Here is a 22,649-nt window from a genome sequence, read left to right on the forward strand (position 1 = left end):
CTCATTGAGTATTTTACAAAGAGTGAAACAGCGCCCCTCTAGATGTTATGGTGAAACAGTAGATTGCACTCTCTGTTGCGAGAGGAGGCCAGCCGAAATTGGCTTCCCTTGGTGAAAAAAAATGGAAGGATTGACCAATCAGACGAGGCTCACGTCATGTCCCTGCCAACCTGTGATTGGTCAGGGCCATGCCAAGGGAAGCCAGAGGCGGCTGGCTTCCCTTGACTCACAATCCAATCAAATCGCATCAACGTAGTGGTGCAGTGACGCGTCCTAAAACCCGGAAGTAAGCTGCGCTCGGGTTCCCTCCACAAAAAAGCAATGGGATTTCTCCATAGGATTTTGGAAAATAAGGTCTGTGGAAAACGAACCTGTTTGATAAATCCAGCCGGATAATATCCACATGACAGGGGGGGGGGTTGTTAGTGAATTGTCAACGGGGGGAGACATTCTACAGATGGCCAGTCCGCCCCTGAAAAAGGTCTATGCACACGTTATTATTAATAATAGTAATACAAATAACAGTGTTTCCCTTACATCGACCTACAAACCCCACAGATCCTCCACTCCGGTGTGTCTCACTCATGAAGGCGAGACACGGCAGACAAACACATCGTTTTTCAGGCACTGGTCAATTTTAATATGTTGTGCTACTTTGATTCCATAACATGTTTTCTTTCAGGCTTTTGGAAGGAAAATGTACAAAATACACATTTAGGTGTTTATTTGACGATAGTTTGTCTATTTGCGTCTGTAGGTTTCTCCTAAATTCACCAAAAGTTAGCATTCTAACGTAACATGAAGTACCGCGACCGCTGTTTGCACCATGTAATCAGAGGTATCGTTGGAAAGCTCTGTCTCTCCTACACAATCTCATCGGATCCAAATATGGTCATTTCCTTTGTATCAGCAACCAATCGTGAAAGTGCAAAGGGGTCTTAAACCAAAAAACGAAATCTCATTGGCTGGTGAACGTGATTCGTTCAGATGCGTCACGTGGTGTGCTAAAACACTTCCTGGTTTAGCTTTCGCTGGAAATTTAAATCTCAAAATGGCAAAAGAACAGCGATAAAAACGTTCACAGAGAAGACGACAACAATTGTCACTTGCACGAAGCAAGGTTAGACAAAAAACAAATGACCCCGAACATGAAATACTTTCACGGAGTGCGTCGATGCGCAGGCTATCATCCAGAGAACAGCAGGGTTTAGCTAGCGCCACACTGCTATCTTTAAAGGTCCTTTTCTCAAAATGAGTTTGTTCTCCTCTTCCGAGTGAGAAATGTCCACTTCAGTAGCAGTTACATACACCAAACCTTCCAGTTATATTCCTATCAATATTATGAAGGTTTTTACAGAAGGGTTTGTTCATATATCATTCATAGCCTGAGTTATATATACCTAAAAACATGGCGAAAATTGATATTTTAGAGCCGTTTAGAGCTGTTTTAGAGATATCCAAAATCCCTTCTGTAAAAACTTTAGATTCTAACATGACTACAAAATGAAACAAGAATTTAGAACCTGACTTTATCCAATGTTCAGAATTGTGTTCCTGAAAGTATTAAAATATGCACATATCTAATGAGATTATGGCTCATTTGCATGGGGGGGGGCGTTAACTTCCGACAAACAGTGTGTATTTTGTTTGCTTGTAAATAACTACGACTTCCTCTGCGCTGCTGCAGACTTTGTAAACAGACACAAATAAGCAAGTTTTAATAACCGTGTTTTATAATTAGGTTTCTGAGCCAACAGGCAGCGCGGCGTGGTTTTGTTTCGCTCTGTGTGAAAATACCAGAGTGATGTAATGTGTCCCAGGAATGCTGCCTCGTTCTGAGTTACGTCTCTGTTCTCTTTCTATTCTGGTTTCATGGAGTCTTTGAGCATGAGGGAAAGCGCTATAACAAATCCAATGTATTATTATCATAGACTCATTTAAAAACATGCAACTTCAATCACATGTTGAACAAAACAAAACATTGAGCAAGTATCTGAGAAATATGAGGTGTGTCCTTCATCGTTGTGTGAATATAAATAGGTTTTATTCAAAGAGTCAAAGCTTTATTGTCACAAAGGCTAGTTGTTGGCAATACAATTTAAAGGTACACTTTTTTAAATGGTTAAGGTTGGGTGATTATAAGACGAGGACACACACACAGTACGAGGACACACACTCAGAACGAGGACACGCACACTCAGAACGAGGACACGCACACTCAGAACGAGGACACGCACACTCAGAACGAGGACACACACACTCAGAACGAGGACACACACACTCAGAACGAGGACACACACACTCAGTACGAGGACACACACACTCAGAACGAGGACACACACACTCAGTACGAGGACACACACACTCAGTACGAGGACACACACTCAGTACGAGGACACACACACTCAGTACGAGGACACACACTCAGAACGAGGACACACACACTCAGTACGAGGACACACACTCAGTTTGAGGACACACACACTCAGTACGAGGACACACACACTCAGTACGAGGACACACACTCAGTACGAGGACACACACTCAGAACGAGGACACACACTCAGAACGAGGACACACACACTCAGTACGAGGACACACACTCAGTTTGAGGACACACACACTCAGAACGAGGACACACACACTCAGTACGAGGACACACACTCAGTTTGAGGACACACACACTCAGTACGAGGACACACACTCAGAACGAGGACACACACTCAGAACGAGGACACACACACTCAGTACGAGGACACACACACTCAGTTTGAGGACACACACACTCAGCAGGAGTACACACACTCCGTAGGAGGACACACACACTCAGAATGAAGACACACACTCACTCAGTAGGAGGACACATACTCAGAACGAGGACACACACAGAACGAGGACACACACACTCAGAACGAGGACACACACACTCAGAACGAGGACACACACACTCAGTACGAGGACACACACACACTCAGTAGGAGGACACATACTCAGAACGAGGACACACACAGAACGAGGACACACACAGAACGAGGACACACACACTCAGAACGAGGACACACACACTCAGTACGAGGACACACACACTCAGAACGAGGACACACACACTCAGAACGAGGACACACACACTCAGAACGAGGACACACACACTCAGTACGAGGACACACACACTCAGAACGAGGACACACACACTCAGAACGAGGACACACACACTCAGTACGAGAACACACACACTCAGAACGAAGACACACACACTCAGAACGAGGACACACACACACTCAGTACAAGGACACACACTCAGTACGAGGACACACACACTCAGTACGAAGACACACACACTCAGAACGAAGACACACACACTCAGAACGAGGACACGCACACTCAGTAGGAGGACACACACACTCGGTTTGAACTCACATCTCTGCCAAATACACCTTTATTTAAATAGACCATGAAAACTTGGAGAAACCTGATCTCTCAGCTCCTTTGGTACTTTGAGACTCTTTAGGGGCTACTGTAATACTTTGGTACTCTGAGACTCTTTAGGTGCTACTGTAATACTTTGGTACTTTGAGACTCTTTAGGTGCTACTGTAATACTTTGGTACTTTGAGACTCTTTAGGTGCTACTGTAATACTTTGGTACTCTGAGACTCTTTAGATGCTACTGTAATACTTTGGTACTCTGAGACTCTTTAGATGCTACTGTAATACTTTGGTACTCTGAGACTCTTTAGATGCTACTGTAATACTTTGGTACTCTGAGACTCTTTAGGTGCTACTGTAATACTTTGGTACTCTGAGACTCTTTAGATGCTACTGTAATACTTTGGTACTTTGAGACTCTTTAGATGCTACTGTAATACTTTGGTACTCTGAGACTCTTTAGGTGCTACTGTAATACTTTGGTACTCTGAGACTCTTTAGATGCTACTGTAATACTTTGGTACTCTGAGACTCTTTAGATGCTACTGTAATACTTTGGTACTCTGAGACTCTTTAGATGCTACTGTAATACTTTGGTACTCTGAGACTCTTTAGATGCTACTGTAATACTTTGGTACTCTGAGACTCTTTAGAGTGCTACTGTAATACTTTGGTACTCTGAGACTCTTTAGATGCTACTGTAATACTTTGGTACTCTGAGACTCTTTAGATGCTACTGTAATACTTTGGTACTCTGAGACTCTTTAGATGCTACTGTAATACTTTGGTACTCTGAGACTCTTTAGATGCTACTGTAATACTTTGGTACTCTGAGACTCTTTAGATGCTACTGTAATACTTTGGTACTTTGAGACTCTTTAGATGCTACTGTAATACTTTGGTACTTGAGACTCTTTAGGTGCTACTGTAATACTTTGGTACTCTGAGACTCTTTAGGTGCTACTGTAATACTTTGGTACTCTGAGACTCTTTAGATGCTACTGTAATACTTTGGTACTCTGAGACTCTTTAGGTGCTACTGTAATACTTTGGTACTCTGAGACTCTTTAGATGCTACTGTAATACTTTGGTACTCTGAGACTCTTTAGATGCTACTGTAATACTTTGGTACTTTGAGACTCTTTAGATGCTACTGTAATACTTTGGTACTCTGAGACTCTTTAGGTGCTACTGTAATACTTTGGTACTCTGAGACTCTTTAGATGCTACTGTAATACTTTGGTACTTTGAGACTCTTTAGATGCTACTGTAATACTTTGGTACTTTGAGACTCTTTAGATGCTACTGTAATACTTTGGTACTCTGAGACTCTTTAGGTGCTACTGTAATACTTTGGTACTCTGAGACTCTTTAGGTGCTACTGTAATACTTTGGTACTCTGAGACTCTTTAGGTGCTACTGTAATACTTTGGTACTCTGAGACTCTTTAGGTGCTACTGTAATACTTTGGTACTTTGAGACTCTTTAGGTGCTACTGTAATACTTTGGTACTTTGAGACTCTTTAGGTGCTACTGTAATACTTTGGTACTTTGAGACTCTTTAGATGCTACTGTAATACTTTGGTACTCTGAGACTCTTTAGGTGCTACTGTAATACTTTGGTACTTTGAGACTCTTTAGATGCTACTGTAATACTTTGGTACTCTGAGACTCTTTAGATGCTACTGTAATACTTTGGTACTTTGAGACTCTTTAGGTGCTACTGTAATACTTTGGTACTCTGAGACTCTTTAGATGCTACTGTAATACTTTGGTACTTTGAGACTCTTTAGATGCTACTGTAATACTTTGGTACTCTGAGACTCTTTAGGTGCTACTGTAATACTTTGGTACTTTGAGACTCTTTAGATGCTACTGTAATACTTTGGTACTCTGAGACTCTTTAGATGCTACTGTAATACTTTGGTACTCTGAGACTCTTTAGATGCTACTGTAATACTTTGGTACTCTGAGACTCTTTAGGTGCTACTGTAATACTTTGGTACTCTGAGACTCTTTAGGTGCTACTGTAATACTTTGGTACTTTGAGACTCTTTAGGTGCTACTGTAATACTTTGGTACTTTGAGACTCTTTAGATGCTACTGTAATACTTTGGTACTCTGAGACTCTTTAGATGCTACTGTAATACTTTGGTACTTTGAGACTCTTTAGATGCTACTGTAATACTTTGGTACTTTGAGACTCTTTAGATGCTACTGTAATACTTTGGTACTCTGAGACTCTTTAGATGCTACTGTAATACTTTGGTACTCTGAGACTCTTTAGATGCTACTGTAATACTTTGGTACTCTGAGACTCTTTAGATGCTACTGTAATACTTTGGTACTCTGAGACTCTTTAGATGCTACTGTAATACTTTGGTACTCTGAGACTCTTTAGATGCTACTGTAATACTTTGGTACTTTGAGACTCTTTAGGTGCTACTGTAATACTTTGGTACTTTGAGACTCTTTAGATGCTACTGTAATACTTTGGTACTTTGAGACTCTTTAGGTGCTACTGTAATACTTTGGTACTCTGAGACTCTTTAGATGCTACTGTAATACTTTGGTACTTTAAGACTCTTTAGATGCTACTGTAATACTTTGGTACTCTGAGACTCTTTAGATGCTACTGTAATACTTTGGTACTCTGAGACTCTTTAGATGCTACTGTAATACTTTGGTACTCTGAGACTCTTTAGGTGCTACTGTAATACTTTGGTACTTTAAGACTCTTTAGATGCTACTGTAATACTTTGGTACTCTGAGACTCTTTAGATGCTACTGTAATACTTTGGTACTCTGAGACTCTTTAGGTGCTACTGTAATACTTTGGTACTCTGAGACTCTTTAGATGCTACTGTAATACTTTGGTACTTTGAGACTCTTTAGATGCTACTGTAATACTTTGGTACTTTGAGACTCTTTAGGTGCTACTGTAATACTTTGGTACTCTGAGACTCTTTAGATGCTACTGTAATACTTTGGTACTCTGAGACTCTTTAGATGCTACTGTAATACTTTGGTACTTTGAGACTCTTTAGATGCTACTGTAATACTTTGGTACTCTGAGACTCTTTAGATGCTACTGTAATACTTTGGTACTCTGAGACTCTTTAGATGCTACTGTAATACTTTGGTACTCTGAGACTCTTTAGATGCTACTGTAATACTTTGGTACTCTGAGACTCTTTAGGTGCTACTGTAATACTTTGGTACTTTGAGACTCTTTAGATGCTACTGTAATACTTTGGTACTCTGAGACTCTTAGGTGCTACTGTAATACTTTGGTACTCTGAGACTCTTTAGATGCTACTGTAATACTTTGGTACTCTGAGACTCTTTAGATGCTACTGTAATACTTTGGTACTCTGAGACTCTTTAGATGCTACTGTAATACTTTGGTACTCTGAGACTCTTTAGGTGCTACTGTAATACTTTGGTACTCTGAGACTCTTTAGGTGCTACTGTAATACTTTGGTACTCTGAGACTCTTTAGATGCTACTGTAATACTTTGGTACTTTGAGACTCTTTAGGTGCTACTGTAATACTTTGGTACTCTGAGACTCTTTAGGTGCTACTGTAATACTTTGGTACTCTGAGACTCTTTAGGTGCTACTGTAATACTTTGGTACTCTGAGACTCTTTAGGTGCTACTGTAATACTTTGGTACTCTGAGACTCTTTAGGTGCTACTGTAATACTTTGGTACTTTGAGACTCTTTAGGTGCTACTGTAATACTTTGGTACTCTGAGACTCTTTAGATGCTACTGTAATACTTTGGTACTTTGAGACTCTTTAGGTGCTACTGTAATACTTTGGTACTCTGAGACTCTTTAGATGCTACTGTAATACTTTGGTACTCTGAGACTCTTTAGATGCTACTGTAATACTTTGGTACTCTGAGACTCTTTAGATGCTACTGTAATACTTTGGTACTCTGAGACTCTTTAGGTGCTACTGTAATACTTTGGTACTTTGAGACTCTTTAGATGCTACTGTAATACTTTGGTACTCTGACTCTTTAGATGCTACTGTAATACTTTGGTACTTTGAGACTCTTTAGATGCTACTGTAATACTTTGGTACTCTTGAGACTCTTTAGGTGCTACTGTAATACTTTGGTACTTTGAGACTCTTTAGATGCTACTGTAATACTTTGGTACTTTGAGACTCTTTAGGTGCTACTGTAATACTTTGGTACTTTGAGACTCTTTAGATGCTACTGTAATACTTTGGTACTTTGAGACTCTTTAGATGCTACTGTAATACTTTGGTACTCTGAGACTCTTTAGATGCTACTGTAATACTTTGGTACTCTGAGACTCTTTAGGTGCTACTGTAATACTTTGGTACTCTGAGACTCTTTAGATGCTACTGTAATACTTTGGTACTCTGAGACTCTTTAGGTGCTACTGTAATACTTTGGTACTCTGAGACTCTTTAGATGCTACTGTAATACTTTGGTACTTTGAGACTCTTTAGGTGCTACTGTAATACTTTGGTACTCTGAGACTCTTTAGATGCTACTGTAATACTTTGGTACTCTGAGACTCTTTAGATGCTACTGTAATACTTTGGTACTTTGAGACTCTTTAGATGCTACTGTAATACTTTGGTACTTTGAGACTCTTTAGATGCTACTGTAATACTTTGGTACTTTGAGACTCTTTAGGTGCTACTGTAATACTTTGGTACTTTGAGACTCTTTAGATGCTACTGTAATACTTTGGTACTCTGAGACTCTTTAGGTGCTACTGTAATACTTTGGTACTTTGAGACTCTTTAGATGCTACTGTAATACTTTGGTACTTTGAGACTCTTTAGATGCTACTGTAATACTTTGGTACTTTGAGACTCTTTAGATGCTACTGTAATACTTTGGTACTTTGAGACTCTTCAGATGCTACTGTAATACTTTGGTACTCTGAGACTCTTTAGGTGCTACTGTAATACTTTGGTACTTTGAGACTCTTTAGATGCTACTGTAATACTTTGGTACTTTGAGACTCTTTAGATGCTACTGTAATACTTTGGTACTTTGAGACTCTTTAGATGCTACTGTAATACTTTGGTACTCTGAGACTCTTTAGATGCTACTGTAATACTTTGGTACTCTGAGACTCTTTAGGTGCTACTGTAATACTTTGGTACTCTGAGACTCTTTAGATGCTACTGTAATACTTTGGTACTCTGAGACTCTTTAGGTGCTACTGTAATACTTTGGTACTCTGAGACTCTTTAGATGCTACTGTAATACTTTGGTACTCTGAGACTCTTTAGATGCTACTGTAATACTTTGGTACTCTGAGACTCTTTAGATGCTACTGTAATACTTTGGTACTCTGAGACTCTTTAGGTGCTACTGTAATACTTTGGTACTCTGAGACTCTTTAGATGCTACTGTAATACTTTGGTACTCTGAGACTCTTTAGATGCTACTGTAATACTTTGGTACTCTGAGACTCTTTAGATGCTACTGTAATACTTTGGTACTTTGAGACTCTTTAGATGCTACTGTAATACTTTGGTACTCTGAGACTCTTTAGGTGCTACTGTAATACTTTGGTACTCTGAGACTCTTTAGGTGCTACTGTAATACTTTGGTACTTTGAGACTCTTTAGATGCTACTGTAATACTTTGGTACTCTGAGACTCTTTAGGTGCTACTGTAATACTTTGGTACTTTGAGACTCTTTAGGTGCTACTGTAATACTTTGGTACTCTGAGACTCTTTAGATGCTACTGTAATACTTTGGTACTTTGAGACTCTTTAGATGCTACTGTAATACTTTGGTACTTTGAGACTCTTTAGATGCTACTGTAATACTTTGGTACTTTGAGACTCTTTAGGTGCTACTGTAATACTTTGGTACTTTGAGACTCTTTAGATGCTACTGTAATACTTTGGTACTTTGAGACTCTTTAGGTGCTACTGTAATACTTTGGTACTCTGAGACTCTTTAGATGCTACTGTAATACTTTGGTACTCTGAGACTCTTTAGATGCTACTGTAATACTTTGGTACTTTGAGACTCTTTAGATGCTACTGTAATACTTTGGTACTCTGAGACTCTTTAGATGCTACTGTAATACTTTGGTACTCTGAGACTCTTTAGATGCTACTGTAATACTTTGGTACTCTGAGACTCTTTAGATGCTACTGTAATACTTTGGTACTCTGAGACTCTTTAGATGCTACTGTAATACTTTGGTACTCTGAGACTCTTTAGATGCTACTGTAATACTTTGGTACTCTGAGACTCTTTAGATGCTACTGTAATACTTTGGTACTCTGAGACTCTTTAGATGCTACTGTAATACTTTGGTACTCTGAGACTCTTTAGATGCTACTGTAATACTTTGGTACTTTGAGACTCTTTAGATGCTACTGTAATACTTTGGTACTTTGAGACTCTTTAGATGCTACTGTAATACTTTGGTACTCTGAGACTCTTTAGATGCTACTGTAATACTTTGGTACTCTGAGACTCTTTAGATGCTACTGTAATACTTTGGTACTTTGAGACTCTTTAGATGCTACTGTAATACTTTGGTACTTTGAGACTCTTTAGATGCTACTGTAATACTTTGGTACTCTGAGACTCTTTAGATGCTACTGTAATACTTTGGTACTCTGAGACTCTTTAGGTGCTACTGTAATACTTTGGTACTCTGAGACTCTTTAGGTGCTACTGTAATACTTTGGTACTCTGAGACTCTTTAGGTGCTACTGTAATACTTTGGTACTCTGAGACTCTTTAGGTGCTACTGTAATACTTTGGTACTTTGAGACTCTTTAGATGCTACTGTAATACTTTGGTACTCTGAGACTCTTTAGATGCTACTGTAATACTTTGGTACTTTGAGACTCTTTAGGTGCTACTGTAATACTTTGGTACTCTGAGACTCTTTAGGTGCTACTGTAATACTTTGGTACTTTAAGACTCTTTAGATGCTACTGTAATACTTTGGTACTCTGAGACTCTTTAGGTGCTACTGTAATACTTTGGTACTCTGAGACTCTTTAGATGCTACTGTAATACTTTGGTACTCTGAGACTCTTTAGGTGCTACTGTAATACTTTGGTACTCTGAGACTCTTTAGGTGCTACTGTAATACTTTGGTACTTTAAGACTCTTTAGATGCTACTGTAATACTTTGGTACTTTGAGACTCTTTAGGTGCTACTGTAATACTTTGGTACTTTGAGACTCTTTAGATGCTACTGTAATACTTTGGTACTTTGAGACTCTTTAGATGCTACTGTAATACTTTGGTACTCTGAGACTCTTTAGATGCTACTGTAATACTTTGGTACTCTGAGACTCTTTAGATGCTACTGTAATACTTTGGTACTCTGAGACTCTTTAGGTGCTACTGTAATACTTTGGTACTCTGAGACTCTTTAGATGCTACTGTAATACTTTGGTACATTGAGACTCTTTAGGTGCTACTGTAATACTTTGGTACTTTGAGACTCTTTAGATGCTACTGTAATACTTTGGTACTTTGAGACTCTTTAGGTGCTACTGTAATACTTTGGTACTCTGAGACTCTTTAGATGCTACTGTAATACTTTGGTACATTGAGACTCTTTAGGTGCTACTGTAATACTTTGGTACTTTGAGACTCTTTAGATGCTACTGTAATACTTTGGTACTTTGAGACTCTTTAGATGCTACTGTAATACTTTGGTACTCTGAGACTCTTTAGGTGCTACTGTAATACTTTGGTACTTTGAGACTCTTTAGATGCTACTGTAATACTTTGGTACTTTAAGACTCTTTAGGTGCTACTGTAATACTTTTGTACTTTTACTCAAGACATTGAATTACTTGTAAGAGAGTATTTTGACAGTGTAGTGCAGGGGTACTCAAACTTTTTTATTAAAGGTCCAGTTGTGAACTTTATACAAGGTCACTGGTCCGGATCAATGCCAGTAAAGTCCACCCCCCCCCCGAGCGGAGAAACGAAACTGAAATTAAGAAGCAGTTTCTTGGCGCTCTATGCATGGGGCCCCTTGAGGGGGTTTCCCGACATGTCGTTGCAGTAAATTAAAGGGTTTTCATGTTGTCGTTGCTGTGGACCTTCTTAATCTACCTTCTTTGGGGGCCCCCTTCTGGTCCAAGCACTTGCCTGCCTTGCCTGTCGGTAAACGGCGCCCCTGTAAACACACACACATTCAGTATGTCAAGGTAAACTTGCGGTTAACTTGCGGTCTGCTATGTGTGTCACGCTCGCACACACAAGTAAATATATATGCACGTTCATTCTCACAACGCGTCAGACACAAGACGCGCATACATGATGATGTACATTAATTTATCAGAATCAGATTTTTTTTTTTTTTTATAATAATTTAAAAAAAAATATATAATGGGACACAGGGTTCGGTCCGGATTGATTTGCAGTTCGGTCCGGATCCGGACCTTGGTCCGGAGTTTGAGAAGCCCTGCTGTAGTGCAACCACTTTTACTTTCACTTGTAGATCTGAGTACTGTTGGCCTTCCGCACAGCTGTGAACGATGACATGACAAATACACAGTTACAGTCAGACGTCCTATAGATAGTAGGTCAACATGCAGTGTGTGTGTGTGTGTGTGTGTGTGTGTGTGTGTGTGTGTGTGTGTCAGCTGTGTTAAGACCTCTGTCAAGCGCAGAGTCATTGATTGCTGAATATTTCACACTTCCTGAAGCTATTTCACATTAATGAAGCTCAGCGCAAGTTCAACCAGGAAGACCTTCTTTACTCATTCATTTACTATGTCCATGTTACTACTCTCTCTCCTCTCAATAAGTGATCGGGGGCGTCACTCCCCAGCTTAACCAATCACTTTGCTCTATTCTCACAAGCCTATCACAGCACTCCGCAATACCTTTTAAATCTGCTCTCCCCCCTGACAGCTGTCATTTCAGGTGACTCAACGCAACCCTCCTCCACCCCTTTTCACCTCCTGTCCCTCTGAATCCAGGGTCAAGCTAAGCCCTTCCCCTTCAGACCGACCCCAACTATCCATTCACCACCACCAGGGTCAAGCTAAGCCCCTCCCCTTCAGACCGACCCCAACTATCCATTCACCACCACCAGGGTCAAGCTAAGCCACTCCCCTTCAGACCGACCCCAACTATCCATTCAGCACCACCAGGGTCAAGCTAAGCCCCTCCCCTTCAGACCGAACCCAACTATCCATTCACCACCACCAGGGTCAAGCTAAGCCCCTCCCCTTCAGACCGACCCCAACTATCCATTCACCACCACCAGGGTCAAGCTAAGCCACTCCCCTTCAGACCGACCCCAACTATCCATTCAGCACCACCAGGGTCAAGCTAAGCCCCTCCCCTTCAGACCGACCCCAACTATCCATTCACCACCACCAGGGTCAAGCTAAGCCCCTCCCCTTCAGACCGACCCCAACTATCCATTCACCACCACCAGGGTCAAGCTAAGCCACTCCCCTTCAGACCGACCCCAACTATCCATTCACCACCACCAGGGTCAAGCTAAGCCCCTCCCCTTCAGACCGACCCCAACTATCCATTCACCACCACCAGGGTCAAGCTAAGCCCCTCCCCTTCAGACCGACCCCAACTATCCATTCACCACCACCAGGGTCAAGCTAAGCCCCTCCCCTTCAGACCGACCCCAACTATCCATTCACCACCACCAGGGTCAAGCTAAGCCCCTCCCCTTCAGACCGACCCCAACTATTCATTCACCACCACCAGGGTCAAGCTAAGCCACTCCCCTTCAGACCGACCCCAACTATCCATTCACCACCACCAGGGTCAAGCTAAGCCCCTCCCCTTCAGACCGACCCCAACTATCCATTCACCACCACCAGGGTCAAGCTAAGCCCCTCCCCTTCAGACCGAACCCAACCATCCATTCACCACCACCAGGGTCAAGCTAAGCCACTCCCCTTCAGACCGACCCCAACTATCCATTCACCACCACCAGGGTCAAGCTAAGCCACTCCCCTTCAGACCGACCCCAACTATCCATTCACCACCACCAGGGTCAAGCTAAGCCACTCCCCTTCAGACCGAACCCAACTATCCATTCACCACCACCAGTGTCTAGACCCCGGGGGGTTTCATCTGATCGGGTCTCCCCTCCCGAATGATACTCCCGCACAACGGGGCCTAATCGCCAAAACTCCATTACATTCATTTGTGTATTCCTGGCAATAAATATGTTTTCTTATCAACACCGTCTCTCCTGATTGAACTGTTGTGGGCACATTAGCGTGTTAGCATGCTAACGAGCACTAGGTCTGCGCTTCTGGATTTTTAAAATAGTTTTCGTAACACTTTATATTAAGGTACACGTATTCACCATCAACTAGATCAGGGGTCGGCAACCTTTTTGATATGAAGTGCCATTAAAAAAAAAAATTGTTATCGGCGTGCCAACGATCGAGAATTATCGACGGGGGGGGGGGTTGAGGAACTTGACGCTGGTGAACTATCAACAGGAGGGCGGGGGGAGCCTCGTGTGTGTACCTGTCAGCACAACTTACATGATGCCATTTAAATAATTGGTTTAAACGGCATAATAATAAGGACGATCGTCCGTTCTGTGATTCTCCAGAACACACATGTTATAATATTAGGGTCATGCAGAGTGAGATGAGATCGCTGTCCCTTTAAGAGAGAGAGAGAGAGGGGTGTGGCGTGTGAATGTGTGTGTGTGGATGGTAGAGCGAGAGTGAGCGAGCGTGTGTATGTTTCTGGAAGTGAAACGAGGCAGCAGAAAAACAGAGGTCTGTGATGTATTTTGTGAAACAGAAGAACAGCTAAATAAATGCAACGGCCTCCCAAGAAGAGCTCACCTCTCTCCAGTCATTTAAGCTAAAGTGGGTTATTGAACCTGAAGCTTGTTGCTTCTGCCCTCCTCGACTACGGTCTGGGAGCCGACAGGAAAGTTCAACACACAGATGGCCAGTCCGCCCCTTTGTAGCATATTATTTCAATGAGAGATGAGCAGATCGCCACTGGGCTTTCAACTAAAGACACAGCCACGCAAAAACTGTGGTATTTGTACAGCTCCTTATGGGTACTGCAATTTGTGAAGTGCTTTCCTCTGTGGTGAAACGATCAGCACTGTGGAGTTAAAGAGAGCGGGGCTGCGCTGCGTGCATGGCTTCCTTCTGCAGGTAACGGGGAGACGCGCTCTGGCGGCGATCTCGTTCAGGATCCGAAAATACAATTTAAATATTTTGCACACTTATTCCACTTATTCCTAGTGTGCCACTGGTTACGGTGCCGCGTGCCAATGTTGGCACGCGTGCCAGGGGTTGCCGACCCCTGAACTAGATGTTAATTAACATAATAATAATAATAATAATAATACATGTTATTTATAAAGTGCTTTTCCTGGAGCTCAAAGCGCTTTACAAGCAAGTAAAGAAGATTAATAACAAAATGCATATCAGCTTATTGGTTATGAACAACATTTAGGGAATAGGGAACATAGTCTGAGTTAGAAATACCACATTTTTATTATGGAGACTATTCTTGTGGTGCTACTGCCTTATTAGGCCCATATTGAGCAGAGCATATTAAGACCAAAACTCATGGACAACAACTCCCTTACTTGCAATAAATCAGCACTAATTAGAGGGTTATTGAGGAAAAACTCTCAACTAATGACTTATTACTTGTAGAATACGGTCATGCAGAATAAGGCATTAATAAGTGTTTTATAATGACTGATAAAGAGCCAATAAACTGCTAATATGCATGTTAATTAACAACTAGTTGATGGTGAATACGTGTACCTTAATATAAAGTGTTAGCATTGTTTTAATCACAGGATGTTCAAAGCTTCTAGGTTTTGGGCTAACATTTAATATCTGATGATTGAATCACCTTAAAGAATGAGACAGTATAAATGTTTTTTGTATGGATTCAGATTACTTTATCGTGAATTAAAATTGTGTCTTTGGGAAACACACAAAACACAACCATTAAAAAAGGGACTAAGAGGTATGTTTAAGAGCCTTGGTGTCATCCTGGACAGCTCCCTCTCATTTTCACCTCACATAAATAACATCACCCGGACTGCCTTCTTCCATACGCAACATCTCCAGACTCCGCCCATCCCTTTCTCAATCAAACACTGAAGCCCTGGTCAATGCATTTGTTACGTCCCGCATCGACTACTGTAACGCCATCCTCTCAGGCATTCCCACCAAGCTCATCAATAAACTACAAATCATACAGAACTCTGCAGCCCGGACCCTCACCGGCACCACGGCCTCAGGACACATCACCCCCATCCTCATCCAACTCCACTGGCTCCCCGTTCAACCACGCATCAACTTCAAAAACCGACTGCTCACTTACAAAGCCCTACATGACCTGCCCCCCCCCCCCCTATCTGGCTGACCTTCTTCAGGAGTACACCCCCTCTCGCTCCCTCTGCTGGTCTGCTGACCCCCCCCACCCCACCCTCGGGCTTTTAGCTGCACTGCTCCCAGACTCTGGAACTCCCTCCCCCCCGCACATCCGACAGTCAGACACAATCACCACATTCAAATCCCAATTAAAAACCCACCTGTTCAGATCTGCCTACTCACTGTAGTGCTCCATTATATGTTTCATGTGTGTCCACTTGTCTCCTCCATGCTTTCCTGTTTGTGTTTTTATCATGTTCTGTTGCCTAGTAGCGTTTTCTTTTTTAACTAATTGTACGGTGTCATGAAAGGCGCCTAAAATAAAATGTATTATTATGTTGATCCAGTCAAATATCACCAAATAATACTCAGTATATAAACAATAAATACATTAAAATGAGTGATGGTGTGCTCAGTAACAGCACGTCACATGACCAGCATGCAGCAGGATGTACAGTCTTTATGAATACAGTCTATGGTGCGTTCAGGTGTGGGACTTTGTGCAGGATGTTTAAGTGTCTGCAGAGAATAGGATATACGCGCTCTCGCTAAACTGTACTACGACGCTGGTTATCAAGTGGATCGCTCAAGCCAGCCGTGTCCTATCTAGTTAGGTGCGCGTTCACATGAAAGGGGTGGTATCTGGAGCATTCGACCAATCACAAACATGGACAAGCATACTGACAGCGCAGCGTCATACTTCCTGAATGAAAAGTGAACTTTAATATTAGTCAAATATGAAGAAGTTAAACTTTAAACATCCATGACTTAAACACTTTATCCAGGATAAAAGCCACATAGCTGCACCTGCAAGGTGAATACAGCTGGTAACAGAAAAAGCGTTTGAATGCGTACATTAACAGGTTTATGATATCACTGCCCCGTCCAAGACACGATCTGACTTTAATTACATTTGACTCGAGTGTTTCGTCAACTTAATGTGTTGCTTAAAATAATACTTCTGCATACAGTATGTGACACTGTGAGTGTTGCACGGCCAGATACGGCTCAGCTGACTCAGATAAGGAGATATATGATACATTATGATGTGATATGATATGAATGATAATGGGACACATCTACGTCTGCACTCACAGTGCCGCGGACTGTACTTAATGTTACTCTGATCCGGTTACTTATGTTGTGGCAGATATTTAAGTAAGCTTTCTTAACGCTAATGTTATAATAGTCAGATTGCTCTGAAGATGGGAGGGGATATTCTATTAATGTTCACGTTCACACAGTCAGTTGATTTTTGCCGGCCGTCTTTCCTGCAACGGCAGTTTTTCTGTATTTCCTCTATCCTGTAACATGACTTGATATCTTTAAACTCCGCACACGGAGCTCTGATTGGTCAGCAGGCGGTGCTTTCACTGAGTTGATCTCTTAGCCTGCAACCTAACCTCTTCCCGAGGAGGTTAGCCGCTCAGCATAAGTTACCATGGAGATCTAGCCCGCTAAAAAGAGAACCAGCGTCGTAGGACCGGAAAGCCCGAGTTTTCCCTGAAGTTAGCTAATGGCGCATTTCCACTACACGGTCGGCCTCGGCCACACTCGGTACGGCTCGGTACGGCTTGGCCGCGTTGGGCCTTAACAGGGCCGACTCACTTCATGCTGCGCTTCCATTACAGTTTAGGAACTGGGGTAGTTACTATAGTAACGCAGTGTAGGCGGAGCCGTGACGTCATCTTCAATGAGAAATCCAGAAACACAACACAGCCGTTAGCTGTTAGCACTCAGAGCTCACAGCTCCTCATATATGTTCAGAAACTGGACAAAAGTTAAACAAGTACAAACCACAGACTGCCTGTGTCATGGTGAATACAGTCGCTGCTTTATTTATGTCTGTATAGGCCGTTGTTGTGAGTGTGGACGGTCGGAGCATATACTGCGTTAGCTTAGCCAATCTCCATCTAGAAAAACACGAAAAAAAGTCTGCAGACTTGACAAAAGTCTGCAGACTTGACAAAAAAAGTCTGCAGACTTGACAAAGCATTAATTCATGGTTTTTACTAACCGGTATCAGTATGTTGTTACTTCGGCATAATTTTGAAACGTGTATTACAATTAAATCACGGTCAAATATGTCCATCTTGTTGTAGTTCTAGCCCTCTTGCCAGCGCTCCTCTCTCTAGTTTAGCATACTCAGCCCGACTCAGCCCTGTTTGTTGGCCCCGATAGAACCACAATTTTCTAGGGCCAGAAAAGAGGGGAAAAAGTGGCCCCGCGCCGTGCCGCGCCGGAACGAGGCCTAGTGGAAGCACAACCAAAAAAGGGGACGGCACGACACGGCACGCTTAAAGCGAGCTACGCGCTGCAATGGAAATGCGCCATAAGAGAACATCCTGCTTCGTAGTACAGGCCTCTGGAGAAACACCACAGGCTCACATCAGGTAACTAACACACCAGTGTGATGTAAAGATGTGTTTTCATCTCAGCCATAATCCTATAGGTTGGTTAAGGACACGTCAACAAACAGCTTATTCTAAACTAGCTATTATGAGAGCTATTATGTCTTAAAGTCTTTATCTGAAACTGTGCAGAAAAACCAGCTTCAAACACAACGAGACATACAGAAAATAAACTACTCTCTAATTACTGCCTCCACCACCCAATTAGAGTTACAGTTAATTATTATGTTCGTCCCAAACGTCACCCCTTTTGTGTGGAATTGTCGTCATTAACATACCCTAGGAGTTCCTGATTTATAGCCAAAAACCTGTTTTGTGAGGTCAGAGTTCACTTTGAAATCAGGTCTGTGGTTAACACAAGCTGAAGAGAGACAGAAAATACCCCATTTTAAAACTGAGGTTGCTATCAAGTGTCTAATTGAGACGACTAAGCGTTAGCACGCCCAACATTAGCCTCCTTTAGCTTAGCGGTGGTGACGTGAAGTCATGTGACCGTGCTGTAGTTCCTTTATAGCCCAACATTAGCCACCTTTAGCTTAGCGGTGGTGACGTGAAGTCATGTGACCGTGCTGTAGTTCCTTTATAGCCCAACATTAGCCACCTTTAGCTTAGCGGTGGTGACGTGAAGTCATGTGACCGTGCTGTAGTTCCTTTATAGCCCAACATTAGCCACCTTTAGCTTAGCGGTGGTGACGTGAAGTCATGTGACCGTGCTGTAGTTCCTTTATAGCCCAACATTAGCCTCCTTTAGCTTAGCGGTGGTGACGTGAAGTCATGTGACCGTGCTGTAGTTCCTTTATAGCCCAACATTAGCCTCCTTTAGCTTAGCGGTGGTGACGTGAAGTCATGTGACCGTGCTGTAGTTCCTTTATAGCCCAACGAGTTAGCGCTATTGACAGGAAGTTGTTGTTGCTATGGAAACAACGTGACGGAGATTAATGGAGAAAAAGTCATATCTACATTATAAAGACGGAGAAAGTAAACGATGACGTTTATGGTTAAGTGTTAGCACCCCCCGAAGAGGCACAAGCTCTTATTAATAAAAAAATAAAAAAAAACGAATATCCGAATAACGAAATTGAAACCCGAATAGTACTCCAACTAACGAATATTTAGGTACAGCCCTAATATCTTCACTGTAGCTGCTGAGCACATGATGATGAAGAATTGAATCTTGAATCAGACTAAACCCTGAGTTAAAGGTGGGGTAGGTAAGTTTGAGAAACCGGCTCGAGATACACTTGTTGTTATATTCCATGGAATGCTCTTAACATCCCGATAGCAATGAATATCTGAAGTGCTTTGACAACAAATCCATAAATAAATATCATCTGTGGAAGCTGTAGTACTGTAAAAAGCACGACCAATCATCTGAGCCGGCCCGGCTAAAATAACTGGATGGCCTACCTGCCTGTCAGCCTTCCATCTGTGCACAAACTTATCTCGTGCCCTCATTGGTCATGTGCGCGTTCGTGTGTGTTGGAGGAGGGGCTCGGTAAGGAAGTGGCAGATTTTCTCCGGTTGTGTATTTTCAAATTCTAGCGATCTCGAGCCGGTTTCTCAAACTTACCTACCCTACCTTTAAGTTGTAGCAGAAGCAATAGAGCTGAACCTTTAATAGCTCAAACTGCCACCTTTAAATTCACCAACCATGCCTCAAACAACATCAATATTTTAACCAGATGTGTTTCCGTAGCTAAAAACCATGACTCTTTGAGGTTAGTTAAGTTTGAAGAGGAATGCAGTAAAGCAGGGGTGTCAAACTCAAGGCCCGGGGGCCAAATCCGGCCCATGACTTCACTTCATGTGGCCCCACAAGAGCTTGCAAAGAATATAATATGTTTATTATACGGTTACATGCCGATTTACAGAAGCACGTTGCCCATAAACTACATGTCCCACAATGCATCTCAAATGTTGCCTTTTTCTCAGAATTTGACTTTTTTTTCAAAATGTCACTTCTTTTTTTTCTCTCCAGAATTTGGCTTTTCTTTTTAAATCATTTTGTGACATTCTCACTGAAAAGACTTGCCCTAGACTTCTGCTTTCAGACGTAGTTAATTATGAAGTTATTACCCTATCCGATAATAATCCAATTCAGAGGCAATCATGTAATATAATACGTTATTTTATATATATTAAAGTGGACCTATCATGCTATATTGAATAATATAGTGTAGGACCATACCTATATAAGGCATATTTATACTTCTTTTTTTCTTCAAAATACCAAACAGATCATGCATTTTAGCCATGCCTCATTTTGCTCAATTTGACATTTTTTTGCTCTGTTTTTGCAAGGGCAGATTCTGTGAGAACAGCACCACCTACAGGCCTGGCATATGTACTACAGCGTCTCCAGCGCTTTAGAACGGCAATGGCCGTGGCTGTCTCCTCCTGATTGGTGGAGTTGGCCCAATAGCCGTAGCGCCACCGTCCTGACGTCAGGACAGTGTTCAAATCTGGATCAGTTTTTATCAGATCCGTTGCAGCCCCTTTTTTAGAGATTTGGGTATGGAGGAAAATAGAGAGGGTTGTGTTTTCTGACACTTGGTGAGTTCCCTGGAACACCGGGGACACATATTCATGTATAACAGACGTACACAAGTGCATTTTGCATGATAGGTCCCCTTTAAATATTTATATATGTATTTTTATATAGTCTTAAAGTTACAACCGGCCCTTTGAGTGCAACCATAATGTTAATGTGGCCCGCCATGAAATTCAGTTTGACACCCCTGCAGTGAAGTTTCAACTCAAAGCCACATGGTGATAAACTGGATTTACCTGAAGGACAGGTGAGGCAGGAAGTCTATACAACACAGTCTATATTGAATTAGACACGCGGGGAAAAACCCTATAAACGGGTGTATATATATATATTACATTTAGTAGTAGATTAGATGTTGTGTATCTTAGCGCTGCTCAATTAATCGTATTTTAAATCGCAATTACGATTTTGGCTTGCAACGAATATGAAAACAACATAATCGAAATAAAACGATTTATTTTATTGGTTTTTCAGTTGAATTCTACTTAAAGTTCAGGGTAATCAACTGTTCAAAACATACTGTTCAATAAATGGATGTTTTCAAAGTAAATGGATAATCGTTTTTAATAATCGTGATATCAATTATTGACCCAAATAATCGAGATTATGATTGTTGCCATAATCGAGCAGCCCTAAGTGTATCTTAACTTACTCTGTAGTTTCTATGTATTGTAGATATGCAAATATTTAATGTATATGTTTATTGTTATTGCATTTTTAAACTTGTGCGATGACTTGTCAACAAAACAAATAGGGATCAATAAAGCACATTTAATCTAATCTATTAATCACAGTAAACACACAGTAGCTACAGCTAGGCGTGGTATATAATAAATGGCTTGATTTTAGATTGTACTTCACAAATTGGTTAATTACAGCAGCTTGCAAAAAAGGCATTGCACGAGTTTAAAATATAATAAATATTCACACATTCACTGTATATCTATAGAATACACAATATAAATAAACAACCTACTACTTAAAATATAATCAAGAGCTGAGTACTTCTACTTTTACTACAAGACCTGAGTACTTCTACTTTTACTAAAGTACAAGATCTGAGTACTTCTACTTTTACTCAAGTACAAGATCTGAGTACTTTTACTCAAGTACAAGATCGGAGTACTTTCACTTTTACTCAAGTACAAGACCTGAGTACTTTCACTTTTACTTAAGTACAAGATCTGAGTACTTCTACTTTTACTCAAGTACAAGATCTGAGTACTTCTACTTTTACTCAAGTACAAGATCTGAGTACTTTCACTTTTACTCAAGTACAAGACCTGAGTACTTCTACTTTTACTCAAGTACAAGATCTGAGTACTTCTACTTTTACTCTCAAGTACAAGATCTGAGTTCTTTTACTTTTACTCAAGTACAAGACCTGAGTACTTCTACTTTTACTTAAGTACAAGATCTGAGTACTTCTACTTTTACTACAAGACCCGAGTACTTCTACTTTTACTCAAGTACAAGATCTGAGTACTTCTACTTTTACTACAAGATCCGAGTACTTCTGCTTTTACTACAAGACCCGAGTACTTCTACTTTTACTACAAGACCCGAGTACTTCTACTTTTACTACAATACCTGAGTACTTCTGCTTTTACTCAAGTACAAGATTTGAGTACTTCTACTTTTACTCAAGTACCAGACCCGAGTACTTCTACTTTTACTACAATACCTGAGTACTTCTGCTTTTACTCAAGTACAAGATTTGAGTACTTCTACTTTTACTCAAGTACCAGATTTGAGTACTTCTACTTTTACATGTGGTGGAGTAGAAGTATAAAGTAGTAGAGATACTCAAGTACGTCATATTTACAGTACTTGAGTTACTTAACGCCACTTCTGTAAA

General features: G+C 41.3%; 1 protein-coding gene across 1 annotated transcript in view; it reads right to left on the minus strand.

Annotated features, from left to right (window-relative positions):
• The window catches only part of LOC117493933 (carnitine O-palmitoyltransferase 1, liver isoform-like), a gene marked incomplete at its 3' end in the record, with an annotated part of 47,624 nt that overhangs the window by 24,471 nt on the left and 504 nt on the right, over positions 1-22,649 (minus strand). Inside the window, exon 2 of the mRNA XM_034144532.1 lies at positions 11,532-11,595. The remainder of the gene's footprint in view (positions 1-11,531; positions 11,596-22,649) is intronic.

This window comes from Trematomus bernacchii, unplaced genomic scaffold, assembly GCF_902827165.1.
Source record: "Trematomus bernacchii unplaced genomic scaffold, fTreBer1.1, whole genome shotgun sequence".
In the NCBI taxonomy this organism is placed as follows: Eukaryota; Metazoa; Chordata; class Actinopteri; order Perciformes; family Nototheniidae; genus Trematomus; species Trematomus bernacchii.